Below are 21863 nucleotides of genomic sequence, written 5' to 3' on the forward strand. Positions count from 1 at the left end.
AGCCCAAAAGTTTGTGGTTGCTGTGAGCTATGACACCATAGCACTCTACGGAGGATGACATAGTCTCAAAAAAAAAAAATGAAAGAAAGAAATTTGATGGTAAATACCAGAAATGAAAGAGTTCAAAGTGTGTATCTGTGTGGGGAGACAGAATCAAAAAATGGGGGAAGTCTTATGTACTACTTAATTTGTGTAAAATTATGGACACATCTATTAATATGATAAAAAGAATTCAATTTTAAATTAATGCAAAGACTCTCCAAAATGTTCATGATATACCTACTAGTAAGTGCAAAAAGCTGGCCCTGGTGTAATGTGAGTATGACATAGTTTTAATTGAAAATGAAATAGAAGCCCGGTGTGATGGCACAGGCCTGCAGTCCCAGCTACTCAGGGAGGTTGGGGGCAAGAAGATCCCTTGAGCCCAAGAGTGCAAGGTTGTTGTGAGCTAGGACATGATGGCACTCTACCCAAGGTGACAGACTGAGACTCTGTCTCAAAAAGAAAAAAAAGAAACTTACCACATATGCATATGAATTTTGAGTAAAAAGAAAAGTGAAGATTGGGGCGGCGCCTGTGGCTCAGTGGGTAAGGCGCCTGCCCCATATACCGAGGGTGGCAGGTTCAAACCCGGCCCTGACTGAACTGCAACCAAAAAATAGCCGGGCGTTGTGGCGGGCACCTGTAGTCCCAGCTACTAGGGAGGCTGAGCCTAGAGAATCGCTTAAGCCCAGGAGCTGGAGGTTGCTGTGAGCTGTGTGAGGCCACGGCACTCTACCGAGGGCCATACAAAAAAAAAAAAAAAAAGTGAAGATTGATGAAAACCAAAATTTTAATATTAGCTACCTCAAGGGAGAAATTAAAGATTACAGAGGTAGTGCAACAGATTATTAATTTTTTCCATCTATTTCTGTATCATTTGACTTATTATGATGAGTACATATTAATTTTCCTATTAAAAAGTCAACAAAACAACAGTAATTGAATAGAAGGAACCAACCTGGATGACCTCTGCGGTTCTATACGTCTAGCTTTATGCACGTGCACAACGCTGGCCTTGCAAATCCCGACTTGCATGGTTGACTGTAATGTGACACTCTCAACATGTCCAAATTTAATCTTCACTAATCCTTCAAAACCCCAGCTAAAGACACAACAATGTACTGACACCTGAAAATTTCCTAATAGGGAAGACCTCAAGTGTTCTTAATAAAAGAGAATAGAATATGAAAATGTACACTCAGAGCAGGTGTGTCACTCTGCATACATGAGCAGGTGCTCTCAAATGACAAAGATCAAAATGCTAAGAATGATTTTTTTCTAAGAGGTTACATTATGGTGACTTTCAGTACTTTCCCTATTTGCAATCTGAAAGGGATTTTGATGAGCACTTACTACTTTTAGAGGAGGAAAAAGTGGGACATGTAAAATGTGTCACTGTCCCACGCTACTGGAAAAGGCCCAACTTCTCAATGACATAGTCCATTTCCAACTATTTGTTTTATGATGTGGTTTTCCACAGTTTATTCTCCAGAATGCTATTTATTTCTCTTAGCAAAAGTTTTTGTGGTCTAATGAATTTGGAAAATGGGGGGCTATGGGGGCAGAAAGAGTCTACTGTGGTTACTCCTACCTCAGGCTCTTCATCTCTGAACCAAGAGACTTCACTGCCTCATCTGCTAGCTGTTGTGTGCTGGGCCCTTTCCTCTTTTTTCAAACACACCCTACACCCTCCTTCTACTTGGGCTATTTGAGGAAGGAAAATTCCCTTCTTCCTTAGCTTTTCAAAAACCTGTTAAAATCTGCTGACTAACTTGTTTGACTTATTTCACAAAAGCCTCCCAAACCATCCGGCCGGGCTTCTCTCTCATTTCGGGGAGCCCAGAGCAGACGGGTTAAGGACAAAGGCCCAGCTGCTAAACTGTTGTGGTTCAAAGTCAGCTCTCTACTCCCACTTCAAAAAAGCAGGAGCACGTGTACTTTTTCCTATTCTTCCTGCTAAATATAACCTAAAACAGGGGTTTTAGTTATATATAAAACGAACACAAGATTCTTCAAGGTGGACAGAAGGAATCAGGGACATCAGGATCTAAGGAACAACACTTGGTGGTGGCTCCCCTGGGTTCCTTCCTGCCTCATATTTGTTGCTGAAAGGGGTGGTAATCCGGAAATGCCAGTGGGCTCAGACAACAAAAGCTCACTTTCTCCCTAGCCACTGGACCAGGCAGCCTGGCCAGGCACACTTTCAAAGGACAACCACTTGACTCCCTCCACCGAAACAGAACATGGCCACCACCGCCCACACCGACAAAGGCCAAGTAGGGAGCCTCCATGTCCATCTCCCAAGGCTGTACCAAGGGGCCTCAACAACTGCCCACAGTGGTGTCAAAGACAGCCCATTAGGGTGCTAAGACTTTCAGCCCCAGTGCTGGTTAACAAGGCCTTCTCTCCACCCCTGCAGAGTCAGTGGAGACCAATCAGGAGACCCGAATTCCACTCCCACTGGACAGCCACCCCAGGTGTCCAGGGAAGCCTAGTGGAAAACATGACCTTTCCCTCCACCTGCCAGGAAGAAGGCAGTACCCACCCCCTTCTCCTGGAGCAGTGTCAGCAAAAGCCATTTAACACAGAAGGTTTATACAAGTTCAAGAGTGTCATGATGTAATACAAAAATGTCCAGTAATCTACATACATCCACCAAAAAAAAAAAAAAACCCTAGGACTAGGTAGTAAGTTCAGCAAGGTCACAGGATACAAGGAAAATTAGCAAAAAAATCTACTGAAATCCTGTATGCTAGCAGTGAATGCATGGACACCAGCATTTAAAATACAATAGCATTAAAATCACTCGCAATAAATGAAATTCTTGGGTATAAATCTCACCAACCACGTACAGGACTTATCTAATGAAAACCATGCAATACGGATAAAAGAAATGAAAGAAGATGTAAGCAAACGAAGACAAGTATGGTATTCATGGATTAAAAGACTCAACAAAGCAAAGATACCAGGTCTCCACAAAAGGACAGGTTAACACAATGTCCACCAATATCGTCATAGATATAAACAAGATTATTCTAAAATTTACACAAACAGAAAAGGAATAAGGATACAGCTAAAACAATTTGAAAAAGAACCCAGTGAGGGGAATGATAACTACAGTACTTGATTTTAAGACCCATCATTTAGCTACAGTCATCAAGATGATGGGTATCGTAAAACAGACACGCAGACTGACAGAACAGAACAGAGAATGTAGAAATAAACTCATATACCTACACCCACCTGATTTTTGACAAAGATGCAAAAGCCATTCAGTGGAGAAAGATAGCCTTTTATATGCATAGAATATGCTGGAACAATTAGAGTCATAGGCAAGATCACTGGAGTAATGGGCAACAAAAGTAAACTTCAACCTAAATCTCACACCTTATATAAAAATAAACTTGACAGGGAAGGAAAAATAAGGAGAACATCTTCAGGATCTAAGGCTAGGCAAAGAGTTCTTAAGACTCAACAGTGAAAGCATGCTGCTCTAAAAAAAATGTTTAAAACGATAAACTGGACTTCATTAAAATAAAAAACTTTTGCTCTGTAAATTATCTTATTAAGAAGATGATAAGATAAGCTATCAAGAGGATAAGATAGTTGCAAACCACACATCCCACAAATGACTGGGTAAAGAACTTTCAAAACTCAACAGTAAAAAAGCAAACAACACAATTAGAATATCAACGCAAGACAAGAAGAAACACTTCACCAAAGAAGATAAACAGCAAATGGGCACATGAAAGGATGGCCAACATTACTGGTCATTAGGGAAATGGAAATTAAAACTACAGTAAGAGATCATCACACCTGGCAGCACGGCTAAAACAACAAAATGCTGGCAACATCAAATGCTGGTGAAGATGCAGAGAAAGGATCATTCATGCACTGATGGTGGGAATGTAAAATGATACAGACATTCAGAGCCAAACAGCTGGGCATTTTCTTTAAAGATTAAACAAGCAACCACCACACAACTCAGCAACTGACCTCCTGGACATTTATCCCAGAGAAATAAAATATTTATGTTCATTCAAGTACCTGTATGTGGATGTTTACAGCAACTTTGTTTTTAATAGCCCCAAACTGGAAACAATGTGTCGTATGCTACACCCATACCATGGAATACTCAGCAATAAAATGGAATGGACTTCACATGCAACAACCTGGGTGAATCTCCAGAGAATTTTGAGTGAAAAGGAAAATCTCAAAAGGGTACGTGTTGTAAGATTCCGTTTGTACAACATCCTTGCAATGACAAAACCATAGAAACGCTGAGCACATTACAAACTGTCAGATGTTGAAGCAGGGGGTGACAACAGGAGGGAAGTGGATTTGCTACAAAAGGGCACTCTGAAAAATCCTGGAAGTTTCCATACAGTGACTGTGTCCATGTCAATATCCTGGTTACACCCCTGTACTACAGTTTTGCAAGACGCTAACCATTGGGGGAAATCTTCGGAAAGGGTTTCTGCAATCTCTCTGTATCGTTTCTTACAATTACATGTGAATCAAAAATTATCTCAGAATAAAACGTTTGATTAAAAATCTAGCTCTGTGTGGATTTGGTCAAATTGTTCACACTTTTAGTTTCCTCCAGAGCAAAAGAGAGATAATAGTAATAATAGAAACTTCAGAGGATTATAGTGAGACCGAAACAGTTTACTAGACATCAACTATTTAAACAGTTTTTCAGACATTACTCAAAAATATTAGCCATTGTTATTTCAATTAATAATTTAAAAGTATTTGTAGGGTACCTGCTATAGGCCAAGGCTTCATTAAAAAAAAAACAAAAACAGATCTCATGGCCTAGCGAGGTGGCTCACACCTATAATCCTAGCACTCTGGGAGACTGAGGCAGGGGGATCCCTCAAATTTCCAGGTAGGAGTTCAAGATCAGCCTGAGTGAGAGCGAGACCCTGTCTCTACTAGAAATAGAAAAACTAGCCTGGGGTCGTGGAAGGAACTTGTAGTCCCAGCTACTCAGGAGTGTAACACAAGAGGACTGCTCAGTCTCAAGAGTTTGAGGTTGCTATGAGCTATTATGTCATAGCACTCTACCCAAGGTAACTGAATAAAACTCTGTCCCCAAAAATAAAAATATAACAAAAATAAAAATAAAACCGGAGATCTCACCTTGGGAGGTAAGACTGCACAGCACTGAAAACAGAGATTTTCGAGTAAGAGAAGCCCAGGTTAAACCGCAGGGCTGAAGCATTCTTGCTGTGCGTCACTGAGCAATTTACTCATCACAGTTCACACTGTGAACTGTCTTTGCTTTAACAGTAAAACAGAATAACCCTCTCTCGTAGGGTTATGAGGATGGAGATGACACATGTAAATGGCTGGCACATGGCAAAGAATAGATGGTAACTACTATTACTATTCCCAAATATTTCTCTTTATTGTCACATTCTTCCCACACTAATTTTAAACTTCTTGAGTAGAGTCCCTTGTAGTTTTTCTCATGAATCCCTCTAAACTCCAAGCATAAATACCACCTAAAAAATAATCCAGCATTACTTAATAAAACTAAGTATATGTGTGCCTTCTCCTGAACGTGAGGCTCCCAAGAAATTCCCCCACAAGTCCATGCAGGGGCATGCATAATGGTGTTCAGCTATGGGAGTGGTCCCCAATCTTTCTGGCACCAGGGACCAGTTTCATGGAACATAGTTTTTGCATGAACTGGGGTGGGGTGGTTTAGGTTCTCACATGGAGCATATAACCTAGATCCCTCACATGTGCAGTTTACAGTAAGTTTTGCACTCCTACAAGAATCTAATGCTGCCACTGCTGTGACAGGAGGGGAGTGGCTGTAAACAGAGACGAAGCTTCACTCATTCACCTCCTGCTGTGCAGCCGGGTTCCTAACAGGCCTCGGAGCAGGAGCAGCCCAGGCATAAGTACTAGCCCATGGCCCAGGGCCTGAGGACCACATATCTATGGTATTTGTCATGGAGATAGGGGTGTGAGGAAACCCAGACATCCATCATGAGGAAGATGAAGAGAAAATGGAGTGGAAGCAGCTGTAAACAATGAACAAGGTTAAATACAGAAGCATGGCCACATGTTAGAAACAGTGAGAATGCTAAGTAACAGAATGGAATCTATAGAAGAATAACATTCATGTAAATTAAAAACACAAATGTACAAGCACACACACCACCAAAGGAAAATATTTAGGAGAATTCCAGAGATTTATAAAGTCGATTATGGTGATCCATAGAGAAAGGATTGAGAAGGGAAGGTTGATGGGCAGTTAAAAAAAAAAAAAGAAGAAGAGGAGCCCCAATCTGTCCCTCACCACAGCCATGACTGGTGGGTCTAACGAAGTCATCTCTTGATATCCAGGTCCAAAACAAACTAATATAAAATAAGTAAACAGTTACGTAAACAGTGACACCATTCTATCCTAGACCTTGTTGAGAAGTTAGAGAGATAATTTTGAATTGACATTCCAAAATCAGTACAAATAAACTGCTCTTATCCAATTGTTGAGGATCATAAAATTAATGGTTTGAAGAGCGTATTACTTCATGTTTCACTTTGAAAAGGCACTAATGGATCTCAAGGATTTCACCAGCAGAAACACCAGCATGTGAGAGACGCCGTCTTTTCTCCCTCTCACTTCGCCTTTTATGATGGTTCAAAATTTTTATTGTGGATCAATCAGAGACGCTCTTTTTCTTTTTTTTTGGAGGAGAAGAAAATAACCCAGCAGGTATGTTAGCAACTGGAAAGCCGAGGTAGGGGCGTGCTCACCACTATGGAGCTAGACATTTGGCCCCGGTGTCACGTATGGGAGTATACAGCCCTCCTGAAAGCAAAAAAGTACAGCTGTCATGCTCAGAGGCCGCCATTCCACATGTATCTGGCTCCTCATTCTCACGCTCCAATGAAAGGCTGATGCTAATATATTCTGGCATTGGGGAGGTTAATAAATGATGATATTTACCATAAAAGATACCACAGTTAATAATGGAAGTTTCTGGAGAGTGAGGTTATGAATGTTTTTCCTCTTCTTTGCTTATGTATCTTTTTCTAATTTGTCTTCTATAAACACACATTGCTTTGGTCATTGTGAAAAGACACAATTGTATTTTATTACATGAAAATAATACAACCAGTTAATCAGTTAGAGGGCTTACTAATCAAAATCATGTTTCCTTTGCTGTCAATGCTAGGAAGTTGACAGCCAAGCCTAAAGGCATTTCACCTAATAACTTCTCCAAATCCTGTCAGCTGCTTGCATCCTTGAGGAAAAAAAAAAAAAAACCTACCACTCACCTGGCTTATGAGAAGGTCATGGTCAAATGCTTCGTTGGCTACAACACACCTTGATCACTTGTGACCAGACAGGGATAAACACTGAAGAGCAATCCAGAGGCCAAACCTCCTCCACTATCTTCCCCCTTCCCCACCCCAAACACACATGCTATTTGCTTAACAAATACCACTGAAGTGGGTGTCATATAATCCAGGGCTCCTCCACTCCCTAATTGGCCAGAAGGTATCTGAACTCTCTGTCCTTTCGATTTTCCTAGGAAGGGTGGGTAAAAATAGTAGCTAGCTGAGAGGCTAATTTGAGGATTAAATAAGCTAATTCATGGATAAAGGTTAACTACTCTAATTACTGACCAAGGTAATTTGAGGTTTGTTATTCATTCAATTTTGAAACATCATATAAGAAATATATTATTTAAGGTTGCTCATATTTCCCTAACAGGAAAATTAATTTCATTTCTTCATTTTTTTACTAACTTTTAACTATATTTTGAACACACACATACATGCACACTCATATACAACTACATCCATACACACACTCACACACCTCTACATGTACCTACATACACACACACTCAGAGTCCTTCGTTCCACTTCCAAAGAGGGGCAAAGAACTTAAACAACTTTCTTTTAGAAATTCTATTTGGCAGAATTAATTACTCAAATATATTTTCATACTGAAATGGAATATAAAAAGTAGAGAACCTCAGTCAAGAGTTAGAAGCAGTGAGTTCTGGCTGGGGCCCGGTGGCTCACACCTGTAATCCTAGCACTCTGGGAGGCCGAGGTGGGTGGATTGCCTGAGCTCACAGGTTCAAGATCAGCCTGAGCCAGCACAACATCTCATCTCTAAAAATAGCTGGGTGTTGTGGTGGACACCTATAGTCCCAGCTACCTGGGGGGCTGAGGCAAGAGACTTGCTTGAGCTCAAGAGTCTGAGGTTGCTATGGGCTGTGATGCCATGACACTCTACCAAGGGCAACAAAGCATGATCCTGTCTCAAAAAAAAGAAAAAAAGTTCCTTCTGCTTACAGAGATCAATGACTCCCAACCTCCTGAGGGGCTGGGGTCTCCTGCACTGCCCTGCTTCACTCTTCATGCCTCCCCGCTCCCATCCTCCCACCACACAGATTCCTTGTTCCTTGCTCCAAATACCCTCTTGGGCTCCCAGGCTTCCTATACGCCACTTCTGCTCACAATGGGTTCGGGGTCTTCCAGCTCAGCCCTTCAGCCTTCCTTCCAAATCTTTTTTTTTTTTTTTTTAAAGAGACGGGTCTCACTCTGTCACACAGGCTTGAATACAGTGGCAAAATCATAGCTCACTGCAGCCTTGAGCTCCTGGGCTCAAGCGATCCTGCTACCTCAGCCTCCTGAGCAGCTGGACCAAAAAAAAGGAGCCTCCGCACCTGGCTCTCTTCTAAACCTTTAAAACCCATCACCAAGGGCAGGTATGGTGGCTCTTGCCTGTAATCCTCACTCTGGGAGGCCGAGGTGGAAGGACTGCTTAAGCTCAGTAGTTTAGACTACCCTGAACAAGAGCAAGACCCCATATCTACTAAACACAGAAAAATTAGCTGGCGTCATGGTGTGCACGGTATTCCCAGCTACCTGGGAGGCTGAGGCCAAGAGGACTGCTTGAACCCAGGAGTTTGAGGTTGCTGTGAGCTAGGCTGATGCCACAGCACTCTAACCTGGGCAACAGAGTGAGACTCTGTTTCAAAAAAAAAAAAAAGGCATCTCAAAGGTTACCTTCTCGGAAAACCCTCAGGTCTGGACGCCTGCTGAGGTGATGACTGCTGGTAATGTGCTGTAATTATTTGAACACACACCTTTATTTTTAAGGGTGGAGACTTTGGGCTGACTCTTCCATGTCAGTGGTTTTTAATACCAGTAGCTGGTTTGGCTAGTAACTCAAAGAATCAGAGGACATGAGACACATGTGTTTCTCTGTATGACAATAGCTAATAGCCCTAGAGCCCTTCCATACTGGTTTCATCATTGTTAATAAGCTATTAAGGGGCCATAGAAATGGGTAGTCACCTGGGGAGATGGGATGGTGAATTTCCAGTGGTTTATCACAGACTTCTTAACACAGACTAAAGACTCTGTCAAGATGTAAAAAGATGCTAGTCTATAAGGTCAGCAAGAAAGGCAAAAATTATGTATATGGTAGTCAGAATTTCCCTTGAAAATTCTTTAAATTGTCCATAAAAATACAGTGTGCCTAGTGCTCAAGACAGCATGGTACTGGCACAAAAACAGAGACATAGACACTTGGAATCGAATTGAAAACCAAGAAATGAAACTAACATCTTACAATCACCTAATCTTCGATAAACCAAACAAGACCATACCTTGGGGGAAAGACTCCCTATTCAATAAATGGTGTTGGGAGAACTGGATGTCTACATGTAAAAGACTGAAACTGGACCCACACCTTTCCCCACTCACAAAAATTGATTCGAGATGGATAAAGGACTTACATTTAAGGCATGAAACAATAAAAATCCTCCAAGAAAGCATAGGAAAAACACTGGAAGATATTGGCCTGGGGAAAGACGTCATGAAGAAGACTGCCACGGCAATTGCAACAACAACAAAAATAAACAAATGGGACTTCATTAAACTGAAAAGCTTCTGTACAGCTAAGGAGACAATAACCAAAGCAAAGAGACAACCTACACAATGAGAAAGGATATTTGCATATTTTCAATCAGACAAAAGCTTGATAACTAGGATCTATAGAGAACTCAAATTAATCCACATGAAAAAAGCCAACAATCCCATATATCAATGGGCAAGAGACATGAATAGAACTTTCTCTAAAGACGACAGACGAATGGCTAACAAACACATGAAAAAATGTTCATCATCTCTATATATTAGAGAAATGCAAATCAAAACAACCCTGAGATATCATCTAACCCCAGTGAGAATGGCCCACATCACAAAATCTCAAAACTGCAGATGCTGGCGTGGATGTGGAGAGAAGGGAACACTTTTACACTGCTGGTGGGACTGCAAACTAGTACAACCTTTCTGGAAGGAAGTATGGAGAAACCTCAAAGCACTCGAGCTAGACCTCCCATTTGATCCTGCAATTCCATTACTGGGCATCTACCCAGAAGGAAAGAAATCCTTTTATCATAAGGACCCTTGTACTAGACTGTTTATTGCAGCTCAATTTACAATCGCCAAAATGTGGAAACAGCCTAAATGCCCACCAACCCAGGAATGGATTAACAAGCTGTGGTATATGTATACCATGGAATACTATTCAGCCATTAAAAAAAATGGAGACTTTACATCCTTTGTATTAACCTGGATGGACGTGGAAGACATTATTCTTAGTAAAGCATCACAAGAATGGAGAAGCATGAATCCTATGTACTCAATTTTGATATGAGGACAATTAATGACAATTATGGTTATGGGGGGGGAAACAGAAAGAGGGACGGAGGGAGGGGGGTGGGGCCTTGGTGTGTGTCACACTTCATGGGGGCAAGACATGATTGCAAGAGGGACTTTACCTAACAATTGCAATCAGTGTAACCTGGCTTATTGTACCCTCAATGAATCCCCAACAATAAAAAAAAAAAAAAATACAGTGTGCCTGTTTTTATGATCCAACCCCATACATATTTAGAACTTTGTAATATATACATAACTATGGCTATAACAAAATACAGAGCACATAAAAATATAACTTTACAGTATGTTTAATTACACAGAAGAGATGCGTGTAGTTGAATTTGGTTAAATGTGTATATAACGTCAATCCACAGTTTAATAGTTTTGTCAGTGATCTGGATTCATTACACACCAACGACAAAGCCAGAGCACAAGAATGACAACATTTCCTGAACACTTGCTGCACGGCAGTTTGTGTTCTAAGTGCTAACAAGGATTAATTCGCTTCCTACAACCAAAGGAAGGAAGTACTACTGGCTTCCCATTTTACAGATGAGGAAACCGAGGCACAGAGAGGTCAAGTGAATTGCTCAAAGTAACATGGTTACAAAGTGGAGAAGCGGGTGTGACAACCTGAGCTAGTCTGGCTCCTCTTAACCATGCCCTGCACCGCCTGTCTTTGTTTAATAACGAGTGAGTTTGTGTGTGTGTGTGTAGAATCCTGTGGATTTTAGTTTTAAAAAAACCTCAACTATAGCAAAAAATAACAATAATAACATGATATATCTGCCACAAAAAAAGGAAATGTGATCCTTTAACCATTTGAACATTTTTGTCCAGAATTTGGCCAGGAAAAGTTCCCATTATACATTTGTTGGAAAGGTCAGTTTACATCTAAAGTATCCAGAGTTAGCTCTAGTAATGACTTCTGTTATATAACAGGAAACATTACAAAGAGACAAGTAGGGGGTATGAAAATGATACCCCTGGGGTGGGGGGACTAAGGAAGTGAGTGTAGAAAGTGGGCCAGGGGAAAACAGGAGGAGGCCCAAGAACACAGTCCCTGTGACAGACTTACTAGGCAAGTCACATCCTGCTCTCTGCCTCTCAAGTTTGTCCTTTGCTTTCTAGAAAAACTTTTTCAAAGATTAAACAAGGAGGTATCTAAGTCCTAACCACTGTGCTTAGACCATAGTAAGCACTCAATAAAATTACCTACTGTTATAATCATTATATGTTCTAATAGCCATGGGGAAAGTTTATAAAGCAAGAGATTCAAATGTAAGAATGAATTTCCTAATAGTTACATTGTCCCCCCAAAAGAGGGTGCTGCCTTGGAAGGTAGTGAACTCTCCATTCCTGACAGTTCCGTCTAGGACTTAACAAATTATCTTCCTACGTTGGAAGATGTCCCCCAGACCATCTAGGAGCCTTCCATCTGATGTTCTCATGAGCCAGTGATTCTATGGCATTGGAAATAGGGACCAGTATTCACAGGAATTAAGAAAGAAATAACAGAGGAATAGAATAAGTAAAATTCATGCCCTCGGCTTCATTTGAATTCAGGCACGGCACCCTTAAGCCTTACCATGCTGTGCCGTTAATGGCTCCTTAATTTATTTACTTTTTAATTCTTTTGTTTTTGGAATAACCAAGACATAGCTTTTCCTTCTGGAAGAATAAGAGTTAATACAGCTACGTGGTGGATAGCAACAAGAAATAATTCCTTCTGACCCTCAACTGCTGTACGGTCAAAGTGCTGAAATGGATTCTAAAGTTTCAAAATAGAAAAGGTTTGCAGTGTACAAGGCCATACCACATATTTTATTATGATGAAAATGTAATCAGGCTTTTCAATAACATGGCCCCATTTTTGTTTAATGGCTTTTCGTAGTTTCACGGAACGGCAATGATGGTGATATTACCACTGCTGGGCTGCTGTGGTAGGTGACAGCTGCGTTTTTAAGGAGCCATCTATCACACCTGGATGCCAATTTTGGAAGACATAAATTCTGGATAAAGATTCCTAACCTTGTTTATGGAACAAGCGGGCTTTTTATAAAGTTTCCTGAAATCTTGAAGCTGCTAGAGATGATGTAAGGATGCTATAAATTGAGTACTTGGACAGGGGTGGGATCAATTATCCCTAAACTGTAGAGAAAAGTGAATGTTCAGTCTTGTGCTTTACCTACTTTTATTCCTGCCAATGATCAAGGGACAGGGACACCTGTCCCCATACGCCACCTAGTTAGCTCTAGTCACAGAGACCAGGACATTCATCCTATTTAGCAATCATGCTCCCTAAAGATAGAATCTCCAAAAATGGGTCCTTGTGATGTACAGGCTTTATAGGACCCATGTGCCAAATTAGAGGTTTGGGGGTAAAAAAATACAATACTATTAACAACACAGAAAGTCTCTATCAGAATTTTACACTGGCAAGAAAATCATGAAAAGAGTTTAGGTCTATGGGGTACTGTGTAGTTCCAACCTTTCATTATGTGGTGAGGACACTAGTGCCCACAGAAGTAGATGGACCTGCCCAGGGGGTCCAGCAGACGTATCTACTGCTGTTTCTGTGCCCTTAGCAGAAGGAACACCTTTCTCTCTGAAAGTATTCTTCCTCGACTAGGAAAAGCAGGGGAAACCTAGCTGTCTTTGACCTCTAATTTCCTGGTACAGCCAGGGCACCAATGACCCCACAGCATTAAAACCAAACCTAGGATGAGAGACGTGTGAACTTGCTGGAAGGTATCAAACCTTCCCTCTGCCTCAGAGTTTACTTTTCCTCCTCCATGAGGCTTCTCCACAACCCTGGGAGTACCTTTTTCTCCAGCCAGAGTTTTCCAAGTGGACGTTCCCAAGAGAACAGCTCACAGCAGCGCTCCCTGGAGGTCCCAAGGAAAAGGGAACACGGAAAGCCTCCTTTGTTTTCTTGCAGAGCGCTGAAGAACCACGGAGACTCTGAAGAGCGAGTGCTTTTTATTTTTACTACGGCATCCAGCCAGTTCCTTTTTATTAGCCTCTTATGGCCTGGCCTCAGAAATGAAGTGCTCCATGAAGTGGAGAAATAAAGTATTATCAGGATAACCTGGGGCGAAAGAAAACTCAAATGACATTCTGAGCCATGCAAGGTACTGGGGGTGCAGAAGGGATGGGCTTCATTCTGGGCTGGTAGGTACCACAGCCCCTCCTAGTCGGAGATGTTCACAGGCCCGGGCTGAGCCTCCTCACACCAAGGCACATCGGTGCAAGCGTGTGCACAGATTCATCCCCAGAAACCAAAGAAAGTAGGTGAGGACAGAGGAGCTGAAGGGGTAGGGATGCTAGAATTTGAAAGTGGGAGGAGGCTCTTTAAGGCTGGGGGTGGGGGCACTAGATGGAGTCCAAGGATCCAGGGTCTCAACTCGGGAAATCACCAGCTAGGAGCTAGCATAAGGCAGTGGTTAGAAAAACAGACTGCAGGGCCAAAGGCCTACATTCAAATCCTGCTGCTGACACTCACTCGCTGTGTAATCGGGGACAAATCACTAAATATCTCTAAGTGTCAGTTTCTTCATCAATAAAATGGAGCCCTCTTGAGTTTATTTTAACATGGAAAGTCCTTCTAAGTGCCCTGTGTACACTGAGTGCTGTGCTAGTGTTTTCTGTTTTCATCTCCCCTAAATCAGAGGTGACCCCCTTTTTCCTTTCTGCTGCACAGTGGAAGAATAATAAGAATTGTCTGGGGACCACACATTAAGTACGTAAACACGAAATCCATTTGGGAAAAAAAAGTCTGTGCCTACTTTTTATGATACCTAACATCACAGATAAGCACAACAACACCTTCACAAAACCAGCATGAGGCCCGGGGGCTACAGGTTGGACACCCCTGCCTTAATGGGAGGTTAAGGTCTTGAATCAGGTCTTGAATCCCATTAACCAAATTCATGGAAAACTGATACATTAGACAGAAAGTTAAAGCAGAATTTCAAACTGAGATATATAACCAGAAAGAAGATGGGAAAATTCAGGATGGTTGGATAATATACATATTTTCACTCAAGTAAGAGAGGTCTACGTGAGAGACCAGATTAAGAAGTCAGATCATCCATCTGGGTAGTCGAGAAATGAAAGGTCACCTTCCAGTGCTAACATGGTCCCTAACATGGTCAGGACACCCTGTGCCTTGAAATGTGGTAGAGACAGACTTGCCAGCTCTTTCTGTTCAAACCCCTCCTTTCTTGATGTCCATTTATTTATTTATTTATTTAGTCTGGGGCCGGGTTTGAACCCACCACCTCCGGTATATGGGGCCGGCGCCCTATTCCTTTGAGCCACAGGTGCCGCCCCTTGATGTCCCTTTAGATACAGTAGAACCTCTGTAAGTTAACCCCTCCCCCGCAAGGGACTGCAACAGACTGGTCAATACATAAGGAACCCGGCCTACTGTACTGATAAGTACATGTAGTGCATGTCTGCTCTGTGAAAACCAGGTCAACCTAAGGAAGTGGTCAGCTACAGAGGGTTCTACTGTATTTAGTATTAAACAAGGCGGGCCTAAGCTTTTCACAGTAAGATGGTAACTTCTTCTGAGAGGCAGATGACAGAAGAAAGGGGAAAGAGCACCAAAGAATCGGGCTGTGGCCCAGAGAGACAGAGAGCCAGATGTCAGCAGCAAGGTCCAGCTGTGGCCCCTGTTTGAAAAGGTATGCTGGCTGTGTGGGCAAGCTTCTTCATCCATGCTCCGGGCCAGCAGAACTGTCTCAGAGGTAGGATTGCAAGTATCCCTACCTAATCTGGACTCGGGGACCTCAAGTTGGTGGCTTTAAATCAGTCATGTTGGGAGCATTTACACCAGGGAAATAGGTAAGTGCTGTAAGTCAGGTCATCTTCCTCCTCCCGACCCCCACCCCAAGAGCACACCACCGGGCTGCCTCCTCACCACTTGATAAAAATGGTCCTTACGAGGGCTGCGCCTGTGGCTCAGTCAGTAAGGCGCCGGCCCCATATACCCAGGGTGGCGGGTTCCAACCGGCCCCGGCCAAACCACAACCAAAAAAAATAAAATAAAATAAAAAAATAGCCGGGCGTTGTGGCGGGCGCCTGTAGTCCCAGCTGCTCGGGAGGCTGAGGCAAGAGAATCGCTTAAGCCCAGGAGTTGGAGGTTGCTGTGAGCTGTGTGAGGCCAGGGCACTCTACCGAGGGCCATAAAGTGAGACTCTGTCTCTACAAAAAAAAAAAAAAAAAATGGTCCTTACGGAAGAACAAATAACTTCACTGTTGCTAAATTCAGTGGATACTTTCAAATCTTCATTCTCCTCAAACTCTCTGGAGTGTTTGATAGTCTATCACTTCTTTGCTCTTGAAATTTCTCTCATGCCTAGCTTCTAGGACTCTCTGCTGACCCTTTTTCTGTTTTTAAGTACATTTTCTCAGGCACAACAAGCTCCCCTTCCCCATCACCAAAATCTCTTTGATCACTGTAATCTGTCTTTTAAGACTGTGGTCCTCAACCTCTGGGCTGTGGATCAGAACCGGCCCCTGGTCTGTTAGGAAGGAGGCTGCCCAGCAGGAGAGGAACAAAGCGTCATCTGTATTTACAGCTGCTCCCGGCTGCTCACACGGCTGCCTGAGCTCCACCTCCTGTCACATCAGGTGGCACGAGATTCTCATAGGAGCACACGCCCTACTGTAAACTGCACATGTAAGGGATCCAGGTTACGTGCTCCTTCTGTGAATCTAACACTGTCCTGCCACCTCCCTGTCTATGGAAAAAATGTCTTCCATGAAACCAGTCCCTGGTGTCAAAAAGGTTGGGGACCATTGTATTAAGACATGGGCGGGCCATCACTTCCTTCCTCTAGGAAGACTTCCTTGGCCCACCCAGTCTGGGTTATGCCCATCTAACACTCCCATCTTTATCTCCATCACAGATGAAAATGTTATTTACTTGAATGACCCCTCTGTTGGAGGATAAGGACCTGGAAGGCAAGGATGCAGAATTACAGCAAAAATAAGAAAAGTAATAACGGCAAACGGCTGCTGCTGGCACGGCCTCTCTGCTAGGTACCATTCCAAGTGCAGTGTGTAGATTATTCTACTCCCTCTTTATTCCAGACCTACAATTTCTCCCATGAGACACCTGACACTGGCCAAGTTGAAATAACTTGCCTACCTTCACACAAACCCATACAAACCCCAAAGGGCCAAGGCACTTAACCATGTCCTACAAAGCCTTTTCTAGCTTGCGTATCCCAAGAATATGATCCAACATAGAAAAACAGAAGGGAGAAGAGATTGGAGGGGAGGGGAGCAGGTTGTAAAAGCAAACGCTCTGTAGTCTCAATTCAAGTTCTGGTTTCTCACGGTCACTGAATAAATGAAATAGTTCCTGACGCCAATTTACTTTTTAAAAATTTCTTTTGCAGGCCAGCACTGTGGCTCATGCCTATAATCCTAGCACTCTGGGAGGCTGAGGCCGGTGGACTGCTTGAGCTCAGGAGTTTGAGAGCAGTCTGAGCAAGAGTGAGTCCCTGTCTCTACTAAAAGTAGAAAAACTAAGCCGGGCGTTGTGGCAGGCACCTGTAGTCCCAGCTACTTGGGAGGCTGAGGTAAGAGAATCGCTTAAGCCCAGGAGTTGGAGGTTGTTGTGAGCTGTATGATGCCATGGCACTCCACCAAGGGCCATAAAGTGAAACTCTGTCTCTACAAAAAAAAAAAGGTAGAAAAACTAGCTGGGCATTACAGTGGGTACCTATAGTCCCAGCTACTTGGGAGGCTGAGGCAAGAGGATTGCTTGAGACCAACAGTTTGAGGTTGCTGTGGGCATCTATCCAGGGCAATGGAGTGAGAGTCTGTCTCAAAAAAATAAATAAATAAATCTGATTTGTAGTGAAGTTCTGTACAGCTGCCATTTCTCAGGCCCACGGGGCTGGATTTTGGATTGTAAAACGTAACCTGTGGTTCCTTCCCACCACTGCCAGAGGAACAAATATTAATGCATCATGAACCAAGAAAAACTGCTACTTAAAACCTGACAGTCTGAAATCTCTCCAGCAAAACACTTTAAACCATGTAAATATGTGATTACTTCCCATAATGTCTGTAATCTTCTTTAGTGGCTCTGTTCCATTTTCTCAAAAATATAAAAAGAAAAAAATACTCTTTGGATTTGAGCTCCTGTTAGTTTTGAAAACAAAAGAATCTTTGTATCTGGGTAGGAAAGTTCCATGGTACCTCTGAACCATCTTCAAAGTTGTTCCTTGCTTTAGATCTTTGGGGTAATTAAAGGATGCAGGTGCTTGCTGGAAGGTTCATGCTTCTGTGTCAGCAGCAGGCAGACCTGGGCTGCTCGGGGATGCTGAGGGATGCTGAGCGGATGTGAACTGCAGGGGGATATTCCCGGGAAATTAACACCTTAGAAAATGGCCTAGGAGGTTTTCTGAGTTTCTCTTATTACAAAACCCACAACACACCTCTCAAGAGCAATTTTCCCTTTATGGCGATGCTAAGGGATAATTTATTGGAAAGTTCTCATAGCGTCAACCCTGAATTATCCTTGAGAGTGGAGTGGACGAGACAGGCAGGTAATAAATGTTTAGTGGGCACAGGCAAGGAAGAAAAAAGGGAAAGAGGGAAAAAAGAGTAAATGAGCATTCACTCTGCTGGGAGGAGGGTACAGGTGTGGACCAATGAGATAGAACTCGGCATTTCAATTTTTTGACACTTCCTTTAGGGGGTCCACAGGCAAGACAGCCTCGGATTTCCCACCTACAAAACGTGTGTGGTAGTATCTAACTCCCCGCGTCTGCAGAGTGATTAAAAGTGCACAAACGGCCAAACGCACTGCCTGACACCCCACAGGACCCATGCAGGGGAGTCGCAATCACACGAATAGCAGGAGTGAAACAGCATGGGTGTCCCCGGAGGACATTTCCTGAGTCATCAGGAAGCTGCAAGTTGAAATCCTGCCTTCCACTCTGGGCCCCACCCTGTGGGGACCATCCAGCTTCCCACACCTATCAGGAAGATCTCAGAGTCGAAGCCTTATCTGCTTAAGAAGCTCCGTATGAGCTCAGCCAGATGTGTCAGGGCAACGGGCAGGTTAGGGCGGTGGAGAAAACGAGTGTGGCCTGCTTCCAGCAAGCTCCCGCACCCCCTCTCTCTAACTCCTGGACCGCTCACCCCAGATGCTGCTCTGCTTGGGCGGTGCCCACAAGTACACAAAGGGCCAAACACACTGCCTGACACCCCAAAGGGACCCACGCATGGGAGTCGCAATCACACAAACAGCAGGAGTGAAATGATGGGAGCGTCCCGGGCCGGGCGGAGGAGAGGTGATGGAGATGGAGCTGCCTGATGGAGATGGCCTGTGGTCCCTCCCCTGTGGGACCCTGGGGAGTCACAGCTCAAATGAGGATGGTGGCACCTGCTCTTACTCAAAGGCAAGAGCTATTCTGGTTGCTTCCAACTCCAAGTTGCACAGCTGAGAAGCAAACATGAGGAAGAGGATGTAAGTTTTGCTTCCTTTCTGACCTCAGCCCCACAGTGTGCGCCTAGAAGTCACGCCTCCAATTACCTTAGCAGTGTCCCTCTGGCCACCAAATTCTGCCCCACAGCTGGCTCCCAGCCCACTGTGTCCCCCCAGAGAGCCTTTGCGGACCATCTGAGCAGCTCCTGGCACCAACCTCTTCCTGCCCAGGCAGCAGCCACCCCAGGCCCTGGGGAGAGGCTAGGCTGTTTACTTTTGGGTTCCAAATAACTCCTGTTTCCAAGAGCTCCCTGCCAGAGGCAGAAAGAGGGGTGTGGCCGCTTACAGCCACATCCAAGGGCAGCCCAGGGCTGAGCCAGAACAGAGTGATCTGAGAGCTGGCAAGGGAGCCTGAACCCCAGGGCCTCCCCTCCCAGCTCCCCTACCACCACCACTCACCCCGAGAGCAGCTCCTTTTTGGAATAATTCCTCTGATGTTGGAGGGCAGGAAATGTACCTTATACTAAATTCTGCTTGGGTCACAGAAAATAGGAAGGAGTCAGCATGGACTTCTGAATGGCCTGGAATCACCAGGTGCTGGGCAGGGGTGTCTTGCAGAGGCCAAATGCTGTTGGAAGGTGGGCAGGGTGCAGGGACACAGAAGCAAACCCTACTTGCAGCCCAGTGACATTCCAGCCACTTGCACAGACACCCACACACTCCAAGGCTTCTTTCTACTTTCTCACACTCGGGCCTCAGAGCCAGGCGACCTGGTTCTAGAGGTCTCAGCTCTGTCACTTCTAGTCTTGTGACTCATCTGGCCAGGCCTCAGCTGTTTTCTCAGTAAAATAAAAGCATTATCAGAGGTCCCAAAGTGTGGTTCCATGGTATCCCAGTCTTCAGGGAAAAGGGTGACCAACTAAGCTGGGAGATGCCTCGTACTACCAAAGAGTTGCTCCTTTTGCCATTTCTGGAGAGTCCCAACAACTAGGGGATCATGCCCTTCACTTTCTCTGTACCCTTAGAGTCAGATGATAAAATAACACACAGTCTAAAGTTAAATGGAACAGACACATTTGAAGTAACCGCTTGAAATGCTCAAAATATTGCCTGATAGTTAGAGGTGGCAAATTACTACTGTTCTCAGCACGGAGTCAACTGGAGGTCTTTAAGAGTGACCCTTGGGCGGCGCCTGTGGCTCAAGGAGTAGGGCGCTGGTCCCATATGCCGGAGGTGGCGGGTTCAAACCCAGCCTTAGCCAAAAACCAAAAAAAAAAAAAAAAGAGTGACCCTCAAGTTCCTGAGACTGTCTGAGCAGCACCCCCCCAGAAAAGGTAAGCACACTGATTACATCCTGGGTGTGGCAGAAGCTTGGGCTCCCACGTACCAAAGCCAGCCACCAAACACTTCTGCTAACAAGTGAAATTTACTATATCTTTATATGGTTTATCTGATTACTTATTAACATCTGTCATCTTCAAAGATGCTGGCACTCGTCCTAGTTCCCATGACTAAGTTCCACCGTCCCTGGGATTTTTTACCTGAATTCTCTGCACAACTTCTCTCAGTTTGTTTGGGAAGAATTACAAAGATATGTAAGAAAGGGTCCCAGACCTTAGGAGGCTCAAGTTCTGCCTGAGACACAGGTAAGTACATTTTTAAGATGGAGAATGAAGTCCAACGCTGCAGATACTGGCACAGATGTGGAAAGAAGGGAACACTCTTACACTGTTGGTAGGACTGCAAACTCATACAGCCTCTTCGTAAAGAAGTATGGAGAATCCTCAAAGAACTCGAAATAGACCTTCCATTTGATCACGCAATCCCATTACTAAGCTTCTACACAGAAGAAAATAAAATTATTTTATCACAAGAACATTTGCACTGGATTGTTTATCACAGTTCAGTTCAAAAACTGCCAAGATGTGGAAACAACCCAAGTGCCCATCAACCCAGGAATGGATTAATAAACTCTGGTATATGTATGTCATGGAATACTATTCAGCTATAAAAAGATGGGGACTTTACATCTTTATTATTTTTTAATAACAATAACAATGTTTAAGGTAAGGACTAGAAACAAAAACCTCCTCATAAAGTAATGAACGAAGAGAAATACATTCAGAAAAGAAATCAGACAATTGCTACAACAAAATATTGAGCAACAATAATAATAATAATAATACTGATGCAAAAAAGTAACACATTGTCAAATAAGAGTATGTCTATTACAGAATGCTTTGACTCTGAGGAAAAGATGGAGACTTTACATCTTTTCTATTAACCTGGATAGAGTTGGAGAACATTCTCTTTAAAGTATCACAAGAATGGAAAAGCAAGTCTCCTATGTACTCAATATGAAGGCCAGTAGATGAACTAATACACATCCACACAAGAGAAAAACTCAATTTCAATCAAGTTGGGGGGAGGAGAGAAGAAGGCGAGGGAAGATTGGGGGGGGGGAAGGAGGGAGGGCGTTGGTGTACTCTCACCATTGGGCACAATGTAAGGGTACATGGCACCTCCAGGGTGCAGGACATAACTATAACCGGGACTTCACCTAACACGTGCAAACACTGTAACCAAATCGTCTGTACCCTCCTATTAATGTGAAAATTTTTTAAAAAGGTGAAAGATGACAAGGGCCATCACAGCA

General features: G+C 43.5%; 1 protein-coding gene across 8 annotated transcripts in view; it reads right to left on the reverse strand.

Moving 5' to 3' along the window:
• CAMK1D (calcium/calmodulin dependent protein kinase ID) overlaps window positions 1-21863 on the reverse strand; it is a 392843-nt gene that overhangs the window by 173662 nt on the left and 197318 nt on the right. Inside the window, exon 1 of one of the 8 annotated variants that reach the window (XM_053572404.1) lies at window positions 9091-9133. The exons of 6 other annotated variants lie outside the window; for them this stretch is intronic. The gene's annotated coding sequence lies outside the window, so the exon portion shown is untranslated. Of the gene's footprint in view, window positions 1-7009; window positions 7051-9090; window positions 9134-21863 lie in introns of those variants that run through there. One more of the 8 variants, XM_053572405.1, reaches the window with a different exon arrangement.

This window comes from Nycticebus coucang, chromosome 20 (assembly GCF_027406575.1).
Source record: "Nycticebus coucang isolate mNycCou1 chromosome 20, mNycCou1.pri, whole genome shotgun sequence".
NCBI classification, from domain to species: Eukaryota; Metazoa; Chordata; class Mammalia; order Primates; family Lorisidae; genus Nycticebus; species Nycticebus coucang.